A 24,768-nucleotide genomic window follows, 5' to 3' on the forward strand; every position below is an offset into this window, starting at 1 on the left:
TTCTCTTGCATTGCTGGTGGGAATGAAAAATGGCCCAGATACTTTGGAAGACGGTCTGGCAATTTTTTACAAAACTAAACGTACTCCTACCATATGATCTGGCAACTGTGCTCCTTGGTGTTTACTGAACAAAATGGAAACTTACGTCCACACACAAATCTGCATACAGATGTTAATAGCAGCTTTATTCATAATCACCAGAACTCAGAAACAACTAAGCTGTTCTTCAGTAGGTGAATGGATAAATAAACTATGGTCCAGGCAGAAAATGGACTATTTATGGTGTTAAAATGAAATGAGTTTTCAAGGCATGGAAAGACATGGAGGAACCTTAAATGCATATTACTAAGTGAAAGAAGCCAATCTGGGAAGGTTCCGCAACTGTCTGATTCCAACTGTATGGTGTTCTGGGAAAGGCAAAACCACAGAGACTAAAAGATCAGTTGCTGTCAGAGGCTAGAGGGGAAGGAGTAATGAATGAGGTGCAGCACGGAGCATTTTTAGGGTCACTAAGACAGACTACTCTGTATGATGCTGTGATGGTAGAAACGTGTCATTCTACATCTGTCCAAACCCACAGAGTGCACACCACCAAGTGTAAATCCTAGTGTCAAATATGGGCTCTTGGTGATGATGACGTGTCAGTGTAGGTTCACCCATTGTCGCAAATGCACGCTCAGGTGCAGGCGTCAATAGTGAGGAGGCTGTGGGGACAAACTGCAGTTCATACACCCAATCCAGCCCCAGCCACTGCTGTGAATAAAGCTCTGTGGGTGTGTGGAATGTCCGGCTGCTCTGGCGTCTGAACAGCAGAGCTGAGCAGCTGCACCAGAGATTAGGAGGTTTGCAGATCCTGAAATATTGACTCCCAAGCCCTTGACAGAAAAAAGTCTGCTGTGTCCTGTTCTACACGAATCACAATTCACCCTGATGAGACAGGAGAGCAGGGCCCAAACAAGGCATGGTTAATCGGACTGAAGCAATGTTTTAGTTCCAAAACCTTTGTTGAAGTCCTGCAGAATCAGTGACAGAATGTAGCCAGGAAGCGTCTGCAGAAGGAGTCGGTAGCAGGCCTTCCCGCCAGGCTCCGGGATGCCGGGGGCCGCGCGCTGCACGGGGGCCACCCACTTGAAGAAGACGGACTTGCAGTGGAAGCCGATCAACTCATAGAGCTCGGAGAGGATGCTGCACTGCTGAATTCTCTCCTAGGAACGCTGAAGCACAGGGAGAAAAGCAACAAGCATCTGAACGAAACATGTAAGTGAAAAAAGACACGTAAAAAAGGTTTTCCCATAAAACAGAGACCTGATGACACAGGAAGGAAGAGGAAGGCTGACTTCGTGCACTGATGGGACCGGATGCAGAAATGCAGGGAAGCAGCGCTGTGCAGATGCTCCAGACCCCCTCCGGCCCCACCTCTCCACGTTCATCCTGTCCTTTTCCTAGAAAGGCCTGTATTCCCTGAAACAGAGGAATCTGCTCCCTACACATGAGACGCAGAGAAAGGAAGGAGCAAAAGAAAGGGAAAGTAAAGGAACAACATTTCATCTAGACCCTAGTATTTGGGCAGGACTTTCACCAAACACACATCTTCTCAAAGCACAGAGCACACAGTGAGAGGCTGACAGAGTGACTGCGACTTCTGCTCCTTAAGCACCAGCTACCTGCCAGCACACGCTGCGCCCCTTACTGAATCATTACAATCATCTCAGAAACTATTACTACCCCGGCTCACAGGCAAGGAAATCTGAAACTCGGGGAGGAATTATTATCATCCTGAACAATGTCCCATGACCCAGAATTGTCAGAGCCTCCACAGACCCTGGACTAAAATGCTCCACTTCACCACGGGCCCTGAGCCTCAGGCTGAGGCCACATCAGGTCTGCACGGGCCCAGAGCACGAGTATGTGGGACAGGGAATGGTCCCACTCGAAGTGCCAGGCCAAGGCCTTCAGAAACCTATGTAATGAAACCAAATACCCAAACTCATTTCCAACCCAATGCCCTGTCCGGGAGGACTGCTCGGCACATCTGTGCTGTCACCTGTGCACAGGCTGTGCAAGGGGCCCAGACAGTGACGTGACGTCCCAGTGGAAGTGGCTCGGAGACCACTTCATCACAGGAAAGACTCTCCCGGCTTCCAGCGTTAACTCTCCATTCCATTTTCAACTGGAAAGTAAGTTTAGACTTGTTTTCCTCTCCTAGAAACAGAATGGTAATATCAGCAGGAAACTCAAGACTGAGGAAGAGTCTCCTGGCCATCTGGAAGGATAGGCCGGGGAGGGAACAGAGACAGGGATCAGAAAGACCCGTGTTCCTGTCCAAAGTCTGCACGTCACTCACTTTGACAGTTTACATATTAATACAGGTGAAAAAATCTAATTATGATTGTTGGGAAAACTAATTGAAATAACGTATGCCACTAGCATACGTCTAAAATCCTTAATGAGTGTCCCAGAAATGGAAGTGATCGTGGTTAGTTACTGTCTGCCAAGTCTTGGGTGCTAAGCCCACATCAGCCAGCCAGAGATGTGCCAGAGAATGCCTCACCAGCCAGCAGCCTTCTCCAACTTGGAAACTCACAGTGTCTGAAGTACAGGCAGTGGTGGATGCTTTGGAAAACTCTGGAGGTAGCACTCCAGTGATGACTTTAAAAAGCTGGGGAGAATTTAGGGGACCATACAGTTCAAATACAGAAAATACATTCCATGTCTGCCCAAATTCATCTCTAGCCATGATGATTCAGAGAGGAAATACATATTCAAACGTACACCATTTTCCCACATAAGTGCATCAAAACAATTTGGAAAGAATGTAACTTTCTTCTCTAGATCACACAGCGGGGATTACAAGGTTTGTACTGAGAGCCCTACTTGTAAAACATCTGCTAACACAACTGGGTCCACTATCAGTCCATTCAAAGAGAAGGATGGAAAAGAACAAAGCCAAGCTAATACGCTCCGGTCTTTGGTGGGTTACAATGTCACAAAGGAGACGGACAGGTCATCAAGGAACCACCCTGCCGTGATCACGGAGCCGGGCAACGGGGTTGGAGGCAAGATGTACGACGCAGCCGCAGCTGTGCCCGCACTTCTAGGCAGGTATCCAAAGTCACCTCGACATGGCGTCCAATGCTTGTGCCCACGTCCTCATCACCTGAGATGTATTTAAGAGAAATGAAAACTAATAAACGGAGAATACCTTTGGTGGGCACACCGTCCAAAGAGCAAAGTCACAGTTTGACAACTGGCCATCCCGGTTCCCTGGGATTCATTCTTGGAGAACCTTAAAAACCACTCCTCTGTCCTCAAGAAGTGCTGCCTAATGTCCAATCTTTGGCTCAGGGATACAGCACGTTCACGTGGACTTTAATGTCTGCACAGATTTGACTGTCTTTCTCCAGGTTCATTTGTCCATTCTGAAGAGGCCTGAGTTAAGTCCATCTTCTGTAAGATCAATTCCCTCCAGTGAAAACTCATCGAGCCTGCAATTAAAAGCCAACTGAACAGGACAGTCCTCAGCTAAAAATGTCACCCACCCTTCACTGCTTTCTTAATTTCCTTTCCTGGCTAATTGCAAGAGACTAAAACCTCCCTCCACCCAGCTCCCCAAATATGTCAAACAGAAAGTAAGGTCCATAAAAGAGGAGACAACTCCATAGTCCTCTCTGATCCTAGCATATACTAATGTCAATAATTAGAACTATGATTATGGCTTCTTTCCTTTAAAACCTTTCTGGTTATTTAAATGAGACCTTGGAAGAGAGCTGTTTGGGTCTAGTACCTTGATCCAGAAGACTCAGGAGGCCTTTTTCGGAATGGCTGTTCACTGATTCATTCAAAACACAACTTCTCATTCCGGGAGGAGCTGTGATTTTCTGCCAGGAGATTGTGGTCACTCTCATGCCAGAACAGCTTTAAACTAAATCCTTACTTTGGATTTGTTATTTTTCCCTGCTTCCCCAAAAATTGACTTTCCTTAATTTCTTGCCTTGAGGAATGATATTTTTCTTTCTTTCTAATTCACCCTTTATTAAACAGGATTCTCAGGATGTGCTTGGCCTTACATAGGATGAGCCTTCCAACTCCCAGTGTGAGAGGCCTGGGGCTCACCTCCCGCCCTCCTGCCAGGGCAACTAACACTCAGTTCAGGAGCCAACAGGCACCCCAGGGCTTCTAAGGCTCGCGTATCTCCCAGAATCCCTGCTTTCTGGTATGACTTGGATTCTGAGGATTTCCCCTCACTTTCTTGAAAATTAGCTGTGCAGCGTGAAAGATGAGGAAGGAAGGATTTATTTCTTAATCAGCATTTTAAGGAACTTGTGTAATGAACGTTTTCACGAGTTTCTAGATCCCTCCATTGCCGAGACAGAAAACACAATAGATATTTTCTAAATTTAAGTATCATGTGCATTGTTTCTTTGCTTTTGTTTTCTTAGCTACTAACACACATTTTTTAATTAAAAAAAATAAGGCCAAAAATAGGATAGTAACTTGAAGGGGCAAACAAAATTTAAGGGCAAAGAAAGAAAAATGATAAGTACTCTACAAATTAATATAATACATACACTATGGATCAGATCAGCAATTCTCAGTAACAGCTAATTGAAACATGACCATGAGTTAAACGTCTCTCCTGTCAGGAGATGACCAACAGATAATAGAATTAAAACGACAAATTAAAATTCTAAGTCTGGGGAGGTATAGAAGGCTACCAGCTAAATGTGTCTTCTGGAAAAGAGGGAGGCTCACCAGCTCTTTGCTGTGGAGCCTGAGCCTAGGGGAGGGCGGTGAAGAACTGCCCTGTTAGTATCCAATTAACAAAGTGGGTGATGAATAAAGAGACGTGAGCTTTGATGACAGAGATGATACTACTATTCACTTGTCCTGTAAAGTATGTCTTCACGTTCAGTGATCAATACCTCGACGTCCTCAGGGATTGAGATTATAGGAAAATTCACTGCCTGGGACCAGACCTCCTCTGTGAGCTCGTGACACTGCACTTAGATGTCTAAAGGGCAACTCAAACTCCACCTGCAAAGAGCTGACTTCACGGTGCTCCTCCCATAGCCGTCCTGCCCAGGGCCCCTGGTTGGGAGGGAAGGTCTCTCTGCCCCTCCCAGCTCAGGCCCATCACTCACAGATGTGACTGGACCCCTCCTTCAGGGCTCAGATTTCCTCAGTCACCGAGCCCCACCACCCACACCTGACCTACCAGGTACTCACAGGCACTCCCTCAGCACTGACTCTGGGCTGTGGACCATGCTGCACACTGTGCGAATGTTATCTCACTGGATCTCCACAACAGTCCTGGGAATTGGGTACATCACTGCTTCAATTGATTAGATAAATTGTTTCACTTCCTTGAGTGCGTCAACCAAAGTGACACGGCTACTGAGCCACAAACATGGGACTGAAAACCACTTGAAAATTGAACACTGCTACACCTTGCAGCCACCCTACTCTGATTCGTCACATCACTTTCTGCCGAGCCTACTGAATGTTTGCAAGCATTCTACAAACACAAAAGTGATCTATGAGAGCACCCCACTCCCCTACTTAAATTGTCAATGACGGTCCACTGCCCTTAGGAGAAAGCCCCACCGGGCCTGAGCACAGCCCAACGGCCCGGCATCCTCGTTCCCTGTGCGGCCACGCCGCCTCACCCACCACGCAGCACAGTGCCGTGTCCAGGACTGGGATGCTGACTCCGTACAACACGGGGCTCGTCTCACTCGAACAATGATCACCCTCTTCAGTGGTCACCCTCTTCAATGCTGACTCTCAGAAAAATGTTTTCTCAGGATGAATCAATATCTTTTTCCTTACAACTTCCAGTCATTGATAATGAGCTCCCCCAAAAAGAGAGAAGACTTAATCCTCAGTCTCCTTATCTGTAAAGTGGGAATAGCAAGGAAATATGTAAGGTTTTCAGAGAAATAAAATTCATGTGAGACTGAGGGACAATTCCCAACATACAGTAAGCACTCAATATGGGCTTACTTAGTATTAATAAGAATATGTTGCATTCCAGCATCCTTAAATCAATGTTTTATGGCTTTGTCCAACAGACTACTGACAAACAGTTGGACGAACCCCTTTGAGCAGATCAGCACAAGTGTATTGGGAGAGGTAAGCGCTGCCTCCAGTTACAGCTCAAACTCTTACATGTTGTTTGAGCATTTAGTTGTCGTTATTGAATAAAGACAGGTGTTCTTTAGTCAAAGCTCCTGAAACATAAATCTTCAAAGATAGATACAAATTAGGTTTCAAGTACAACATTCTCACTAGAAATTATTTGAAAATGATAGTCTTAGCTCCTCTGTACATCAAAAGGGCATGTTCTTAATGTATCTGACTATATACACTGAAAGGATTGTTTAAAAGAAATTAAGATGAAGCCATCCTAAATAAGTTCTCAGTATCATCTGCACAAAGCCCCACCCAAGGGTCTCATTTCTCACTTCCACATAGGTGTTGAGGTAGTTTAACCTGGGTCTTGGTTTTTTATAACACATGTGAGGGAAGAGTTGTGGATAGATTTATGTAGCAAATATAAACCTAGTGTATTTGATGTGTAGGAATCCTAGAAATAAACAAATTGATATATAGTCCCACCCTTAAGAAGCTCAGCCTTCCCATTTACAACAGCATTAAAAATAAAATGGGAGATACATTTAACAAAAATTTACAAGATTTGTACATTGAACAATTTGAAGTATCACTGAAAAAATTTTAGAAGATCTACATATATGGAAGACATCCCATGTTCATGGAAGAGTAGACAATATTGTTAAAAATGTTAAGACACCCCAAAGTGATCTACAAATTCAGTGGAATCGCTATCAAAATTCCAGCTGACTTCTTTGCGAAAATTGAAAAACTGATCCCAAAATTCATATGGAAGTGCTAGGGGCCCAGGACAGCCAAAGCAATCTTGAAGAAGCAGAGCAAAGTGGGAGGACTCACTTTAAATGTTACTACAAATCTATAGTACTGAAGTCATTATGGTACTGTCATAAGTTTGGATACATAAATCTATGAGACACAGTAAAAATTCCAGGGGGGAAACTTACATTTACAGTCAGTTTTCAACAAGGGTGCCAACAACACTCCATTGAAAGAATAGTCTATTCAATGAATGGTGCAGGGAAAGCTGGGTATCTGCAGGCAAAAGAATGAATTTAGAATCTGAAACCCCCTATTGTATATAACAAATAAAAATTAATTGAAAATGGATCACAGACAGAAACGTAAAATCTAAACCTATAAACTTTCTAAAAGAAGACATAGTATAAATCTTTGTGGTCCTAGGATAGGTTATGGTTTCCTAGATACAATACCAAGAGCAGAAGTGATAAAAAAAAACCAGATAAACTGGACTTCATCAAAATTAAAACCACTTGTTACAAAAGATATCATCAAGAAAGTGAAATGAAAGGGGAAGTGGGTAGCTCAAGTGATAGAGTGCATGCTTGGCAAAAAATAAATAAATAAATAAAATAAATGAATAAATCTAATTACCTCCCCTATAAAGAAATTGTCTTAATGTTTAAAAAAAGTAAAGTGGAATGACAATCTGCAGAATAGTAGAAAAAATTTGCAAAGCATATATCTAATAAGAGACTAGTATCCAGGATATAAAACGAATGCTTACAACTGACCAATACAAAGAAAATCGACCCAATTTTTAAATTTACCAAGGAATTAAATAGATACACAAATGGCCAATAAGCATATGAAAAGATGCTCAGCATCACTAGTCAAATCAAAATCAAAATGAGATCTCATTTTACACCCACTAGGATGGTTATAATCAAAACACGGACAATAACAAATGTCGGTCAGGAGGCAGAGGAAACGGAACCCTCAATATGCAGCCATTGGAAAGGGGCAATGGTGCAGCTTCTTTGTAAAAGTCTGGTGTTTCCTCAAAAGTTTAGTGTTATCATATGGCTCAGCAATTCTACTCCTACATATAGGGTCATCCCTCAGTATCCTCGGGGGATTGGTTTCAGGAATCCACCACCCTGGATTCCATAATCCAATGATGTTCGAGTCCCTTTACAACCAGCCATCTGGATCCATGAAGTGGAAACTACAGCTATGGCGGGCCAACTGTGCAGCCAACAGAATGAAAACATATTCTCACAAAAGCTTGCACATCAATATTCATGGCAGTATCATTCAGAGTAGCCAAAGGTTACAAACAATATACATCCATCAATGAATGGGTAAAAAAATTATCAAGAATAGTCCCAAAAAATTTTGGAAATTGAATCTTTGACAAAGGAGGTGAGAACATACAATGGAGTAAAGACAGCCTCTTCAGAAAATGGTGTAGGGAAAACTGGACAGCTGCATGTAAATCAATGAAGTTAGACTACTCCCTCACAGCACACACAAAAATAAATTCAAAATGGCTTAAAGACTTAAACATGTAGACAAGACAATACAAACCTCTTAGAAGAAAACGTAGGCAAAACATCTGACATGCATCTCAGCAATGTTCTCCTAGAGCAGTCTACTCAAGCAATAGAAATACAAGCAAAAATATACAAGTGGGGTCTAATTAAACTTACAAGCTTTTGCACAGCAAAGGAAACAGTAAGCAAAACAAAAAGACAACCTATGGAATGGGAGAAAATATTTACAATAAATGAGACTGTCAAGGGGTTAATTCCCAGAATATATAAACAGCTTTTACACTTGATAAGAAAGAAAAATAAACAATTCAATCCAAAAATGGGCAGAAGTGCTAAAGAAACTTTTCTCCAATGAAAACATGCAAATGGCCAATAGGCACATGAAAAAATGCTCAATATCATTATCAGAGAAATGCAAATCAAAACTACAATCAAGTATCACTTCACACCAGTCAGAATAGCCATCATTCAGAAGTTCACAAACAATAAATGCTGGAGAGGCTGTGGAGAAAATGGAACCCTCCTACACTGTGGTGGGAATGCAGTTTGGTGGAGCCATTGTGGAAAACAGTATGGAGATTCACCAAAAGACAAAAAATTGACTTCCCCTATGACCCAGCAATCACACTCCTGGGCATATATCCAGAAGTAACCCTAATTCAAAAAGACACTTTCCCCCAAATGTTCACAGCACCACTATTTACAATAGCCAAGACATGGAAACAACCTAAATGTCCACTGACAGATGACTGGATAAAGAGGTTGCAGTATATTTATACCATAGACTACTACTCAGGCATAAAAAATAATAAAATAATGCCATTTGCTGTAACATGAATGGAACTGGAGAATGTCATTCTAAGAGAAGTAAGCCAGAAAGGGAAAGAAAAATACCATACGAGATCGCTCATATGTGGAATCTTAAAAAAAAAAAAAAAAAAAAAGAAAGAGAAACTTATCTACAGAGCAGAAACAGACACAGAGACATAGAAACCAAACTATGATTACCAGAGGGGAGATGGTGTGGGAAGGGATAAATTGCGAGTTCAAGGTTTGCAGATACTGATTTTGTATAGAATAAACAGCAAGTTTATACTGTTTAGTACAGGGAAATATGTTTAATATCTTATAGTAACTTATGTTGAAAAAGAATATGAAAATGAATACATGTATATTCCTATATAACTGAAGTGTTGTGCTGTAAACAAGAAACTGATGCAACATTATAAACTGACTAGACTTCAATGAAACTATTTTTAAATAGACCAAAAACAAAAAAAAAAAGAAAAAAGATATTATTAAACCAAAAAATAAATTACTGTTTCAGGCTACAACATGGATGAACCTTAAAAAAGTATGCTGAAATAAGCCAGACACAAAAGGACAAATACTGCCCTTTTAGGTGAAGTGTATCTAAGTGTTCATTGTACTACTCCTGTAAATTTTCCGGAAGTTTGAAGTCTATCAAATTAAAAATAAAGTGTATTATTCATTAAAAACATAAAACGATTCCTCACAGGAGGGCTTTAAATAATAAATGAAGAAATGCATGTAAATCTCCTGGAACAACACTTTGCAAGTCCACAGACAGTCACTGTTGTCACTGCGACTCAGAAGTTGGTACCAGCGCTTATGAGAGCTGCCTCCACTCGCTGCCCTGTAGACAGGAGTGAGGGCCTTGGCTCTGACAGGCAGGGTGACCTGGAACCTGAGTCAGACACAGCCACGCCCCAGACTCTGTGTTACCCAACTTTCTTATACAAACTGCTACATGTAACGTAAACACGCTAGAGGGATGTATCTTACAACATAGGCAATACAGTCAATGATTTACAATAACTATAAATGGAGCAACTATTGTACACCTGAAACATATCATATTTTAAATCAGTTATACCTTTAGAAAAAATTAAAAAATAATGTAAAAATGTTATAACTTTAATATCAGTCCGGTTTTTAAGTAAATACTAAACAGCTTAGAATGTATAAAAGCATTTAAGTGTGATATTTATTTACATATTTATTTACTTTCACCCTCCTGCTAAAAGAGAATTTAAACAATTTTTTAAACACAGCTTAACAACCATAACAACAAAAAGACAAAAGTGAGAGTGAAAAGAAAATGGAGATTCAATAATTAAATGAAACCAGGGGGAGGTAAAGTCATAAAAATGGATGCCATGAAGTCAGGGTAAGTGTTAAAGGCCAATTAGTAATTCAGCTGTAAGATTTTTGGCAGTTAAAGCAAAAAGAAAAAGATGAAGGGGCGGGTGGTAGAGCTCAGTGTTAGAGCATGTGTATATCATACACGGGGTCTGGGTTCAAGCCCCAGGGCCTCCACTAACAGATAAATACACCTAATTACCTACCCCCCAAAAAAGAGCCCCAAAGAAAAGAAAAAGAGAATTTTTTCTCTAAAAAAACCTGATATTAAATTTAGACTAAATACTTAAAAAAAAAAAGAAAAATAGAAACAAATGAGTGACACAAGCGATAATGCCTATGAGATAAATCTGTGGTGGCTGCTGGCAGGTCCCCATGTCCCACGTGGGAAAATCTGAAACATCTTTCACACCACCCAGAGTCATCCTCAGCCTACCCCACCCCTCCTCCTGTTAAATGCAGGAGCACAGCCAGGGCCCGGCCTTTGCTCTCTCTGTGTCATCACAGTGAGACAGGATGGAAGGGAGCAGAGCACAGCCATTCAAGGAAGGCCACAGCAATTAACATCAAAATGGTGAAGGATTCAACCCCCAATAGGCCTTGAGGCTCAGGATGAAGAGATTTAAATTCTAGCAGATCTTGAGCTTCATTATACACCCATTGTAATAGTAACATGGTGAATAACACGCCCCCAGGCACCATGGCAGTCCCAAGGCTAGCCACAAAAGGTCAAATGGTGGGAAATGGCCAACTGCCTGGGAATTACAGCCCCTTGCCCTTAGGCTGGTCCTTCTAATTATTAGCATATGAAACCACCAAGCACATGAATAAAAGCAACACAGCACAGCCTAGCAGTCACACCTCTCTCTCCCTCTTCAGAGAAGGCCCACACTCTGTGGAGTGTGTACCTACTTTTAATCGGAGCATCAAACCCCCACACATCGTGGAATTTCTCTTGCCTTTCAATGAATCTCTCTGAATAAATCTACCTTTACTCAACAGTGGCTTCCTTTTGAAATCTTTCCTGCATGAAACCAAGTACCCACATCTGGCGGGGCACATCCAAGAGGCTCAACCAAAGCCTGGGACACAGCCCTTCTCATGCCCCACTTATTTTTTCTTGTATCAACAGGACTGGGTTGTGAAGGGAGCTCTAAGGCCCCGGCTAAAGGACAGAAGCAGCCCCCAGGGCTCGAATTGGCGGGCAGACTCTCCCCCAGCAGGGGCCCTGGGGTCGGCCTGGTTCTCTGTGTTTCTTTGTTGTGCTGACTCCCCAGCCACAGAGCGTACTCCCTAGGCCTGTCCCCACAAAACCCTTCTCTACAAAATACAAACACATCATGTCACAGTCCTCTTGTTCAACCAGGAAATGTTCAGCCCACTATTTCCTTCCCCAGTAAAGTACCTAACTGTCCTCCCTCCCATCCCACCAATTCTTTCTTTGTGACAAATCTGCACTCCCCACCCACCATTCTGAACGCAGGTGCCTTGCTGGCTGGGACCCAGATGTTTCAGTCTTACACAGCCTGCATCCTTTCACTTTCCCCTTTCTACCTTAAAAAGCCTTTCCTGAGTCTCCCAACCATCTGATTCTGAACTTCCCAAATTGCTGAGTTTACGGTCACTATGTGCATACATCCCAGGTTTTGACTAGGTTTCCTTCACAAGATCCTCATTAAGGAGCTGCATCAAGAAGTTTAAAGAGGCTATTCTTACATCTGAGCGGAGGAGCCTGCATAAAATTTAAATGGCTTTGAATAGACTGTTAACCAGGGACAGAGAGGTCGCAGGTCCTAGTCAACAATGTCATGAGGCAAAATGTTCTTCAAAGGCTCAGAGTGGCTTCTGAACACGGAGTCGGCAGTGAGGAGGTGACAGGCAGTGAGTGGGGTGTGTGACAGAGCTTACGCTCCCCCAGCTGGGGAAGAATTGATTTTTTTTCTAGTTTTCAAAAAAATTTCTTACTACCCTTTCCTCCTATTGTCACATACCATTTCCTACGAATTAAGAAAATCAATATCAGTCATTTGGGCCACTTGGGAGAAGCTACACGATGCCATTCACAGGGCTGGGGCATGACAGCCACGCCAGCCTAGGTTGAAAGACCAGTGGGGGTATTTCCAAGGTGATCACGGGCATGCAGCAAACTCCCCAGCATCAATGACCTCATCTCAAAGGTGGGGCCTATAAAACTACCAAGCAAACTGCGTGATGATTATGGCCGACAACTGTTTACTAGGTAAGTGCCCATGACAGCTGCCGCTTAATGGGGAATGAGTATGACCAACGAGGCCCAGTCTACCTGGTCACACGCGCCCTGCCTTCCTGCCTTGGTGCAGCAGCAGAGTTTGTTTAGCTGAGATGAACGCCCCCAGAGCAGCCCCGACGGGAAAGATCCCAGCGCTGCAAGGCGAGGCCTGTTCCTTTCCTTCTCAGAGATGATCACAGTTTGCAGTCATCTGTTTTTATGTTTATCCCTTTTGTAACTGCCTCCCCTCTGGAGTTTTGCTCAAGCAGCACAGGGCCAGGTATGTCTTGCTCCCTGCTGGATATTCTGTGCTGGGAGACAGCCGAGCACACATCTGGCTCAGGTGCTGAAAGGAGAGGGCAGAAGGCCCAGGGGCCCATGCTGAACTGAGGCCCCTGCACCCAAAATTATGGTCTGACTTTGGGCAAATTACACAGTCTTCTTTACCCTGAGATTCCTCATCTGTCCATGAAAATAACTGCCCATGGCACACAGATTTACCGAGATTACAGGAAATAACCAAATTCACAACCTATTCAAGGGGCTACCAGTGCATCCTCAACAGACAAATGCTGCCTTTACGGCTCTGACACACGCGAAGCGGGACGTCCACACACAGTGAACACTGCTAAGTGCCAGTGTGTTAAGTGCTTCATGTATGCTATAATATTCTTTGCAACTTACAACAATCCCAGGAAGAAACGAATATTATCATGCAAGTTTCAGAGATTCACCAACAGGTTAGGAGAGGTTACATTCTAGTCCAAGTCCCCATGGTGATGAAATGGCGATTTAAACCTGAATCTGGACCCAGGCCTGGACTCCATCTCTCTCCCATCCACCTGATCACTTGCCTATGAAATCCACCTGTCCAATACACAAGTTTGCAGCCGGCCAGCTCTTGAATGCAATGTTTGCCACCGTTTCTCAATGTTCATTAATTACCATAAACTGTTCTCAGAAACCACTACAGAAAAGAAAGTTGGGCTTACGTCCCTGCCCGCAAAGAAAAGGAATTCTGCCTTCTCCTGTAATGTGCAGAACACCTTCCCTACACCACCAAATCCTTTTGTATGCTTCCTCCATGTTTATGTTAGCACACGGCTTATTAAATTAGAAGGTACCTGAAGTAATTCCATCTCGGTTGCTTTCCAAGTTTGCAGATTATCCATAATCATTCTGTGACCGAAAATACTACAGTGTGAATGAAAATACTGCAACCATGTCAGTAAAAAAAGAATGCTGAAACCAAGCCATCAGCGGCTGCCAACACAACCCAGCGAGGACAGGCCTGCAGCCCTGCCTCTACAGCCACTCACAATGGTGCCCTCTGAGCAGACTCAGAATAAGAAAGGACACGATACTTGCCCTAGATAGCTAGGTGCTTGTCTAAAGAATGAATTCAGTGAGTCAATATATTTACTTCCTCCCATACATGGAAAAGCACTAAATTCTTGAACTTGAGATACCTGGCTTTCTTTAGATAACAAGCAATCTTTTATTCTTCCAACTACCTGGTCTTTGTTTTAAAGCTCCTATATATCCTAGCTCATCCTCAACCTCTTGGGAACAGTCACTCCGAGCGATCTGAGAGGCTGTCATCCCGGCTCGAGTCCTCCCACCAAATAAAACATAACTCTTAACTTTTAGGCTGCACATGTATTACAGTCAAAAGTTTTGGACACCAGGAAGGGACCCAGAGCAGACTTCTCTCCAGCTGAACTCTCCGAGTTACCAGAGCCTTGGTACCAGCATTGGCACTTTGTGCCCATCTGCCTCCTCGGGGAATCCAAATGAACTTGGGTGAGTCTCTCCTGGTTCTCTGATCTCCCATATTGGTTGATGATCCTGAGTTTTATTTGGTGGTGTATCCAGGTACCTGGCCCTCCAGTTGAAAGAGACTGGAGGGAATTACCCACCCAGTGGAGACATACTGGGTGGGGCCTGGTTGAAAGATAACAGGAAACACCCACCTTGAGGAGACGTCTGAAGTGGGGCTGGTGGAAACATACCAGGAAAATACTCACCCAGTGAAAACTTCCTGAGTGGGTCCAAGTTGAAAGACACTGGTTTCAGGACTGTGTGGTTAGGTAAGAGGCTGGTCTAATGTCCTCAATTTGGTTACCTCCATTAAATTTTTCGGAATAAAAGTAAAACTCTTATGAGGAAACTTTCAACTCCAAAAATGGGACCCTTCTCCTGGCTGGAAACAGCTTTCTCGGGTGACGGAGAAACTTTCAGGAATGGTAGAGGCAAAGACTTCATGCCATAGTGTTGTCCCTGCAGGAAATCTTACCAGCAATTTTATTCTGAGAACCCGACCTTACAATGGGGAATAGAACTTTCAAAAAAAATTAAAAAAAAATAAAAACACAGAACAGAAAAAAAAGAAATGACAGATTGCCAGCCTCCAACTAATACACTAGCCCGGTTTATATACGTACAAAACTTACAACATTAATTAGGAATTAGAAAAAAAAAAACTCACCCTGAAAGTAACTAACCAGGCCTGATAAAATATTTTTTGGAATTCTGAACTTATAAGAACAAATTCCTCTTTAGGGGGAACTTGGATTTCTCTTCCTGTGTCCTTGAAATGTAAACGTTTTATCTTTCTCTGGGTGTTTTATGTGTGTGTATGTATGTATATATCTGTTTTTTTTTAAACGACACCTTGGACTCTGACATACAAAAGGTACAATTATTGTGTACATATTGTGGCCACGCAAATAAATTGGGATTCTCAAAAATCCTTTGATTGTACCAATTTTCAGATATTTTGCCATCTTAACCGTTGTTGCATCAGCCTGGACCACAAAGGCTTTTAGCTTTTGGAAAGTAAACTTTTGAATTTTATTTAAGCAACACCCCCACTCTCATGTGGAAAAGCCTCTTCATCTTATTGGTTTAAAATCACTATATATATATATATAAATTGATGGCCATATGATGGATCCTTTAATTTGGGAAAACTTTTAAATTGGTGAAAGTTGAAAGAGCTCTCATTATAAACAGCCGTTTTATTGGTACCTATTAAAATCAAGTTTAAAGGTAGAAAAATATATCTAATGGTTAACCTAAGAAATTAGTTAAAAAAAAAAAAACTGGTTTGAAAACCTACATTTGTGTTTTTCCTTTCCGATCAATGGTTTTAGAGATGCTAATAAATACTTAGAATAATTAATGTTAATTAGTCTGAATAACTGGAAAAAGGATTGTAAAAATGTCAAAAAAAAAAAAAAATAAGGGACTTATCCCAAATGGATAAATATTTTTATATGGTTATTTTGAATGAGATAAATAAAATGGACATTTTTGGATTTAGATACAAGGTTTTGATACTACACTATGTAAAGTAAAAAAAAAAAAGGCCAAAGAGATCACCTACTGCCCCCCAACATTAAAGTTCAAACAAGTCCGCTTTAGCACAGTTTAAAATATATGTATTTATAGAGCTAAAAAAAATACATATTTATAGACTGAAATACTTGATCAATGATTGGGACAACAGACCTATTAATCAAATTGAAAATTGAGAAGGGCCTAAGCACTTTGGCTGAAACTTGGGAATCCCAGAGACTTTTCTATATAATTAGATACAATGCACACACACACACACACAAAAAGCTTCTGACACTCCTTCAAGAAATAGGAATTACTGATTAAACCTAATAAATATAAAAATTAAAGGTAAAAGATTTAATAAAATTGAGATAAAAGTTTGTAAAATTGGTATATTAAATGGGCTTTATATAAAACTTTTGCTTAATTATATTGTGGGATAGATATATTTCAATGGAAAAACGCTTCCCCTTCTTGGTATTATAAGGCTGGGCACATATCTGTCCCTTAGAAAATATTAATTGAACAAAGTAAAGGAAACCAATAGAGTTTCGTGAGCCTTCCAATATAACTTAAAATTAAAAACTCATATTCAGTGGCTAATAGACAATAAAATAAGAGGTTTACCCTGGGTTTAACTTACAACTCAAGGAAAATAGACCTCACTAAATAGCTTATGCAAGCTTTGGAAGACATGCTAAAGTAAATCTTTAAGTTTTAAAACATGGAATTCTTTGTTTAAATCTCTTCTCACTGATACAAAAAAGCCAATTAAGGAGATACAATTGGACCTGCGTGACAGAGCAGTTCTCTGGGGAACTGGAAGCGTCTGTCTTTGTCTTGCAGATCAGAAATATAAATACAGCAAACAGTGACCTAGGACTGAGCCTAATTAGCTCAACGAGATAATACTTAAGGCCAAGAAATTTTTGGCATTTTAGAACTCATAACTCTGACGCGTCCTTCAGCATTTGTCAAGAAATCTTAAATGTCGGTTTCATAAATAGTAAGCATTAGTGATTTGAGCAAGCAAATTCAGCTTACTCCAACTATTATTATACCTATCTTATAAGTAAGTTTTAAAGTGAACCTATGAGATCTCTAGCTTTTGTCTGTTTATAAGCCTGCGTACACATTATAGATGTGAGATATTTCTACAGCTGAAAAAAAAAAAATCAAAGTCAAAGATCTCTGCTTAATTGACGTAAAAAAAATAAGAGCTTACAAACTAAGTATTTTTAAAATAAAAACTGACCAAATTGACTTTCAGCATCACGTGAACTGGAAAATATTCAATATTAAGTTAACACTTGGTATTGTTTAGTTTAAGTATGTTCTAATTAATATAGACATCTTTAAAGTCATCAATATTAAGTACAATACCTTCAGTGTACCTAGTTTTAATGAAAGTCAAATAAGATCCTGTTATATCTGTTGCAGAATTGTCAAGAAAAAAATAGTAATGTGGTGTAGTAAAATTTTAAGTAAATTAAATGCAAATGAGATGAGAGCTTTGGGTAAATTTTTAAAATATATTTTTAAAATGTATGTTTAAGATACTCTCTAAATGTTTGGTATCTTTAAATTCTAGATTTGTGCTAAATTAAGTTAAATGATAGGATTTTATTAAATAGCTATGACACTTTCAGATAAAATAAGATTGAAATATGAATTATTTAACATTTAACTTACCCTTACAGAGAAACTAAAGGTGTTTAGAAATATTAATAAATGGTTGATGCTACCATGAAATAATCTCTATTATTAAGGTTATAATCTCAGTATCCTAGGAAAGTAAGATAAATGTGTAAAGGAAGATATATGAATGTAATTATATTTTGTTAATAAAAAATAATGACTTTCTTCTGAAGCTGGTTACTTCTGAATGGAAGAGAAAATAAAGGACACACTACTGTGATATAGAAAGCTGTGGAACGCTTGTGGAAGAGGAACCCTGAGGAAAGAGTTCTGTACGTTGTCAGAATTGTCTAAGTTTAGAATCAACTTGGGCAAAGTAAATGAATCTTAGAAGTAATCTGGTACAAGACTAGATTTGGTTTTCTCTCTGTTAAGATGACAAAATTTTCTAACAATGTTAATCCACTTTCAGTAACAAATTGTAAAGCTTCTTATACCACATAACTGACCTGTTCTGCTTTTACCTTTAACGTATTTTCTTGTTAATGAAAAAGAACTACTTTACAGTGATCTATATGTTTATCTGACCAAGTGTTCTGAAAACTTTTAACAAGCTCCCCAAATATCAATTTCTATTAAAGTTCTTTTAATCTCCAGTTAAGTTTGGGATGCTACAGAGGGCCCCTGAAATATCCCAAAGAGAGATTTTAAACTAGTAAGTTTCATTTGGCATGTTAAATAACATGGTATTGTCAAATGAATAATAGATCTTCCTAGGTTATATTGTATGAGAAAATATTATTAATATAGATATTCTAGAAATTATATGGATTCCCTAAAATTCTGGTATATATGAAATGTTACCAGTCATAATTCTAGTTATAGTGACCAGCTTTCTTTATCGATTATAGTGTAACGTTGTTTAACCATGCTTTTAAATCACTTGTCATTTATATACAGTTAATTGTTTCCTTCTGATGATTTTGCAAATTGCTTTCTCTTCAAGGAGATTTATTGATTTCAAATAAATTTCAAATTATAGCACTGAACTAAACTGGGTAAGAAATTTTAAAGGTCTAATGAAAACTCTGAGTAAAAGAATTAGTTACATGGGACTGAGTAAACTGGTGAATATGGTTATAATTTTTGATTTTGTCTGAAATACTACTGGCTTTTAACCTGTTTCCCAGACATAAAGAAACTCTTCTCCTTAAGCTAGTTATGATTCACAGAAATTTGATACATTATACTTATGTATGCAGACTTGGAACAGTTATCTTTTCTCTCTATCTGATCCCTCAAGAGACTAAAAACTCTAAGGTCCCCAGTGGCTCTATCAGACAAATGAGGAAGATCATCTCCTAACAGATATAGCAATCTCAAAGTATTTTAAGGATTTTAAAGAGAAAAGAATTTACCTAAATCTGTAAGGCAGAAATCCATGACAAGCCCTTGACAAGGCATTCTGAGCCTAAGAAAACCTTATTAACATTCTACCCTGAGAGTCCTTATTAAAAGTTCCAACACAGCCAATTTAAAAAAAGCCTATATATTCAAATAATCAGACTTAGCTTGTAAATAAATTAATCTTGATTTGACTATATTTGAGAAAACTGAAGGTAACTTTAGAGAGAAAAAAGATTATATTTTAGTGGATATTAATTTCTAGTTTTGTTGATTGAGGTCTATATTTACTTGGACATTTCCCAGATCATTCCTTGCTGTTATGTCACATTGCTGTAAAGTTTAATTGAAGTATGAAAAGAATACTCTAGGTTTGTTTCTGAGGCTCAGTAATCTATCCTTGGTAAAGTTCCAATGCCCCATGACCAGCAGCCAGGGGATTATACATACTGGAACAGGCATGACTTAAAAAACTGTCTCCAACCTGAATGGAAGGACCCTTTATCAGGTACTCTTAACTAGACCATACACACCAAAGCTGAAGGAAACGGACTTTCAGATTAATTTCCTATCAGAAAGAGCCCCTGCAGTGCACTGGCCTATAGAGCACTGCTCACCTTAAAACAATGCCCAAATGGAGAATAATCTACCAGGTCAGGATGAGAAGAAGACAACATCTGAAGAAGACTGCAGACCCAAGACACAGAACCAGGCCTGTATGCCAATTACTTTGATAATTTCTCCTACATTTGATTATGAACTACTCCAACTGCTAAGTTTATGGTAAATTACCTATATCTAGTACTTCTGTGTTACCTTGGTGGGTTTCCCTACTCCAAGGCTCTAAGTAGATAGCCCTCAGAAACATTATTCTAAAAAGAAATTATACTTCTGTTTAGGTCACTATTGATCTTACAAGGTGGGAGACCTCACCTGGCCAATTAATACCTGCTCTGACCCTGACCATACATATGAAATTTCTCATAAGATCACTCAAACTCAATCAGGAACACAAGGAAAATTTTAACCCAAAAATATAACTTCTCGACTATTAAATTCTTACTCATGACTTTATAAACGTTACTACCTGAATTAGTTATATCCTGTCTATATAATAAATTTGTTGTCTGTTACATTTCCCAATGTGTAACTAGGTCTACAAAATTGATGACGGCTAAACATCTTGAGGGAATTGATAAAATATATAACTCTGTGTAAAATAATTGTAATAGTGTGATTCTAGTTATGGTAATGAGCAACGAAGGGTAAACAATTCCTGGATCATAATAGACTAGTAAGACAGGCGATCCAGAGAACTTTTAGTATCAACAGGGTCTGATAAAAAACTAACACCTTGAATGGCTGCTCAGAAGATACTTCACCTGAACTAGGAATGAGCCATCCTAGCACCGTGGGACAAAATTGGTCATGAAACGTCTCTCAAAGTATTGGTCGAATTTAGGACCAAGGGTTAGCACTGTGAATGAAAGTACTACAATGTGAAAGAAAATACTGCAACCATGTCAGTAAACAAAGAATCCTGAAGCCAAGCCATCAGCAGCCACTGCCACACCCCAGCGAGGACAGGCCTGCAGCCCAGCCTCTCAGCCAATCATATTGGTGGCCTCTGAGCAGACTCAGAATAAGAAAGGACAGGATACTTGCCCTAGATAGCTAGGTGCTTGTTAAAGTATGAATTCAGTGAGTCCAAATGTTTGCTTCCTCCCATACGTAGAAAACCACTAAATACTTGAACTTGAGATACCTGGCTTTCTTTAGATAACAAGCAATCTTTTATTGTTCCAACTACCTGGTCTTTGTTGTAATGCTCCTGTATACCCTAGCTCTTCCCATACCTCTTGGGAGCAGTTCCTCAGAGTGATCTGAGAGGCTGTCATCCCAGCTCGAGTCCTCCCGCCAAATGAAACACAACTCTTAATTTTAGGCTGAACATGTATTTCAATCAAGTCCCAGAACAGACACAATTCATCACTTCTTTAATGGAATACACTGGATCAGGAACCAAAAGCGTTTTCTTGTCCTGAAAAACTACTGGTTCCTCTTTCTTCCTGTCATTATACAGTCCCACCAGAACTCATTACTTTGCTGTCTGCTCATCTGGTAACCAAACTCAGAGAAGAGTCAACTCAGCAGACTGCCCTACTGGGGAGAACAGCCGGCAAAAGCACTGTGGGTTGCCTGCCCTCCCGCACGCTCTGCTGACCCCTAGTGTCCTCCGTGGAGACCAGGGCAACAGAGATGTTCCCAACAGCTGCAAAGTCCCACACGTTAAGAAAATCATTTTATTTTATACGATATGTTACGTATATACCCATCTCTGAAAACAGCTTTGCCAGAAGCCCAAATCTTCAACATTAATCTGCAAAGGCAAATCCGGTCCCTAAGTGAAAATAAGTCTTAAGACGACGCTAAGGCCTCCAAAGTTCTCTCCACGACCATCAACCAAACTGCCTGCAGGTCTGCAGCTGCAGGCGGCAACATGTCTGCTTTTAAAGCAAACCCATCCTGCCCTCGGGTGCTACAATGTCCCTCTACGCCCTCCCATCTCAGGGTAAGAGCAGCCGCTGCAGAACCTCACAGGGCAGCACTGACAAGACTGGACACAGAGGATCAGAGCTAAACTAAGCCTTCTGATGACACGAGCTTGTCACTGTGTCACTTTACAGATGAAGATATATATAGAGAGAACTGGGGTGATCTTGCTCAAAGTCACACAGCTAATAAGTGGCAAAGTCTATAACTCTGCTCCTCCCTCCGGTGTGACGCCCCAGCTGGGATGCCCACAGGGTTCTCTCGTGCCTGCCTTACCAGTCCTTTCCAGTCACTCATAACCCACCACAGGGTCTGAACCTAGACTGACATTACAGCCTCTTTTACCTCCAGTCTCTCAGGAACAAGGCTGCTCGGGCCACCGTATGACTTCCGGCTTCCCAAACCCTCCGTGCTCAGGGTGGTCTTGCCTGTGCATCCAGCACCCTGCTCAGAGGCTCTTCCTCCCCTGCAGGAGGACGTTTCCACTCTCCACAGGGACACCCCCTCAGGGAAGCCCTCTTCTCGCCCTCAGCACAGCAGGTGTCCCAGGCCACATCCCGAGCTGCCCCATTAGGACTGTGGGTGCCCAGATTTGCTAGTCAGACCAGCAGCCTCAGAGCCAGGCATTATGCCCGTGTCTCCCTGCAAACCTACTGCCCGCCTCACTGTCCCCAGCCAGCAGGTCACCTGGAAGTCACAGCAAGTGCCCCACCCAATCCAGAAGTCTCTTCATTTGCCAGCACCACTGAAGACTGGCTTCCAACCTTTAGTCAGTTTTGCACAAAAAGGCACCTTCCACTGTGAACCGGGGGGGGGGGTTTTGCTTATGCTACCCACCCTTACTGGAAATGTCAAGGGAAACCAAAAGGCCTTTTCTCAACACTTTTTTGATGACACCCTCCCACCCACAATACTCAAAAGCTCAAGAGAATTGGGTCCACGTGATTTTGTTTTCCTTATGCTAAGTGGCTCAAAACACTGTGGGATTCTTTCTCTTTTGAGGGTATTTGCTCTCAGTTTATCGGCTTTAATCAGTTTTCGTCTCTCTCTTCAGTATCCCTAGCAGTTGCCACTTCTTACTCCCTTCAGCAGACTCCCTCCCAACTTCTAGTCTAGGAAATCAGCTGTGACGAGGGGCCCGGGGGCAGTCACAGAAGATGCAACTAAGGCACAGAGAGGCGACATAGTTTGCCCAAGGTGATCAGCTTCAACCCCCAACAGTGTGTTTCACGTCCCTCTGTTTAACTCTTATGCTAAGCAAGTTAACTTCTTGTAGATTATAGTTATAAACAGATGAGGTATCAAAATATATACAAGGACACACATCAACTCTAAGATGTTCATTAACTCCACTATTTTGTTTCTATTTATTTTATTTCTGTTAAAAAAATTAAGAACCTCTGCAGTCAATATAGCAAAATGTTACAGGGCTTTAAATCCAGAATATAGAGGTGTTAAGTGTGTCATTGTTCACACTTATTTGTATGTTCACAAGACAAAATGATTTGAAAGTCTCTCTCCCCTCACCCTACTCACTACTGGCTCTCACCAGAGCTCCCAGACCACACATCTAACAGCCTTTCACTTTACCCACAGCTGAACTCATCAGATTTTCCCCAGAACTCCCTCTGGAGGTTTCCCTCATCAGAGCACAGCAGGACTATCATTTACCTCATTAATCCACCCAGAAACCTGGGCATTACTCCATTCTAAATTCACAGACATCATTCATCCTTTCCTTTTTAGCATCTAAACATGTCTTCAATCTGTTCGCTTTTACCCACTGACCATCTCAACGCTCAAGTGGAAGCCATCAACACTGCCCACCTGGAATCACGAGTCTCCCAAGTGGCCCCACAGCCGCTCTCCCCTACTTGAGACAAATGGAATTGTGTCAGTCCCGCGCTTTTAGGACTCTTTTCAAACCCACTTTTCTTAGAAGAAACTCCAAGTTCTTCACCTGGTGAAGGTCTTTGCCATCAAACTGTCAGCTCAGGGAGAGCAGGACACGCCCTCTCCCCTTGGCCCCACCCTCTGGCAGAGCATCAGCATGGGAGGACCTGCTGAGCTACACCAGCCTTTATTCTAAACCTGGTCTTGTGTTCTTAGCAAACTGCTTCACTTATGCATACATATCCAAGGTAGATTAGAAAGATTTTAGATGTTAAGCTAGAATATTGATTTGGGGATTTTGCACTAGCTACCTGCAAGTACAAGTTCTAATGATTCTGTCTTCTAAAAACCACACCCAGATTTAAGTAGTACTTGTGGAATGCCTTCGGAGTAAAAGGGACTGTAGTTTTACAGACTTTATATTTTATAACATGAACAACCCGGACATGGTCACAAATGGAACTGCCTCACAAGTGAACAGAAGACAGGTGAGAGGCATATAGCAACAGGTCACATAGATGGTTAAGAGCAACGTTGATTCTCCAACCCCCGAAAAAATTCCTCAATGAACAGAAAACTCTCAATTTTGAAAGTAAAATACTATCATATAAAGAAATAAAATAAATAATCCTCTTCATCAGGGTTTCAATATCTGTCTCCAGAATTTTTAGCAGGCTATACTGAATCCTAGCACAGGAAAATCAGATAGACTAGTGGTGAGTAAGTTCCAGGGAAACGGCAATAATTCCTCCACATTTAAAAGGACATACACTCACCTGTCAAGGTGAATGTAAACCGCATTCTGGAGAAATTCGGAAGCTCCCAGGCTCCGCTTCTGGATGGCAAGGACACGGACAGCTTCGAAGCATGCTTCTAACTGAGTCACCGGCATTCTTACCCTGCAAGGGGGAACGGAGGCCCTCAGTGATGAGCAGAGATGTTACTGTCGTGTCTCACAGCCCGTGTCTCAGGGACTCAGTGCCCTGCAGCAACCCGGTCCCAGGCGAGGACCCGCAGCGTGTCCCACCCAAGCATGAGGTGCACTGTGCTTGAGAAAGCCCATCCCCGATGGGGCAAGAGGTGCTGGTGAGGTTGTGTGAA

The 24,768-nt window shown here is 41.3% G+C and overlaps 1 long non-coding RNA gene across 1 annotated transcript; it reads right to left on the reverse strand.

Moving 5' to 3' along the window:
- LOC135320636 (uncharacterized) lies at window positions 1-24,559 on the reverse strand. Its single transcript, XR_010379882.1, has 8 exons — window positions 24,444-24,559; window positions 7,077-7,164; window positions 5,671-5,894; window positions 3,785-3,878; window positions 3,203-3,485; window positions 2,045-2,202; window positions 1,338-1,483; window positions 1-1,214 (listed from the first exon to the last, which is right to left on the reverse strand). It is a non-coding gene; the product is annotated as an uncharacterized LOC135320636 (long non-coding RNA).
- Window positions 24,560-24,768: the final 209 nt, after the last annotated feature.

This window comes from Camelus dromedarius, unplaced genomic scaffold (genome assembly GCF_036321535.1).
Source record: "Camelus dromedarius isolate mCamDro1 unplaced genomic scaffold, mCamDro1.pat HAP1_SCAFFOLD_172, whole genome shotgun sequence".
Lineage (NCBI taxonomy): Eukaryota > Metazoa > Chordata > Mammalia > Artiodactyla > Camelidae > Camelus > Camelus dromedarius.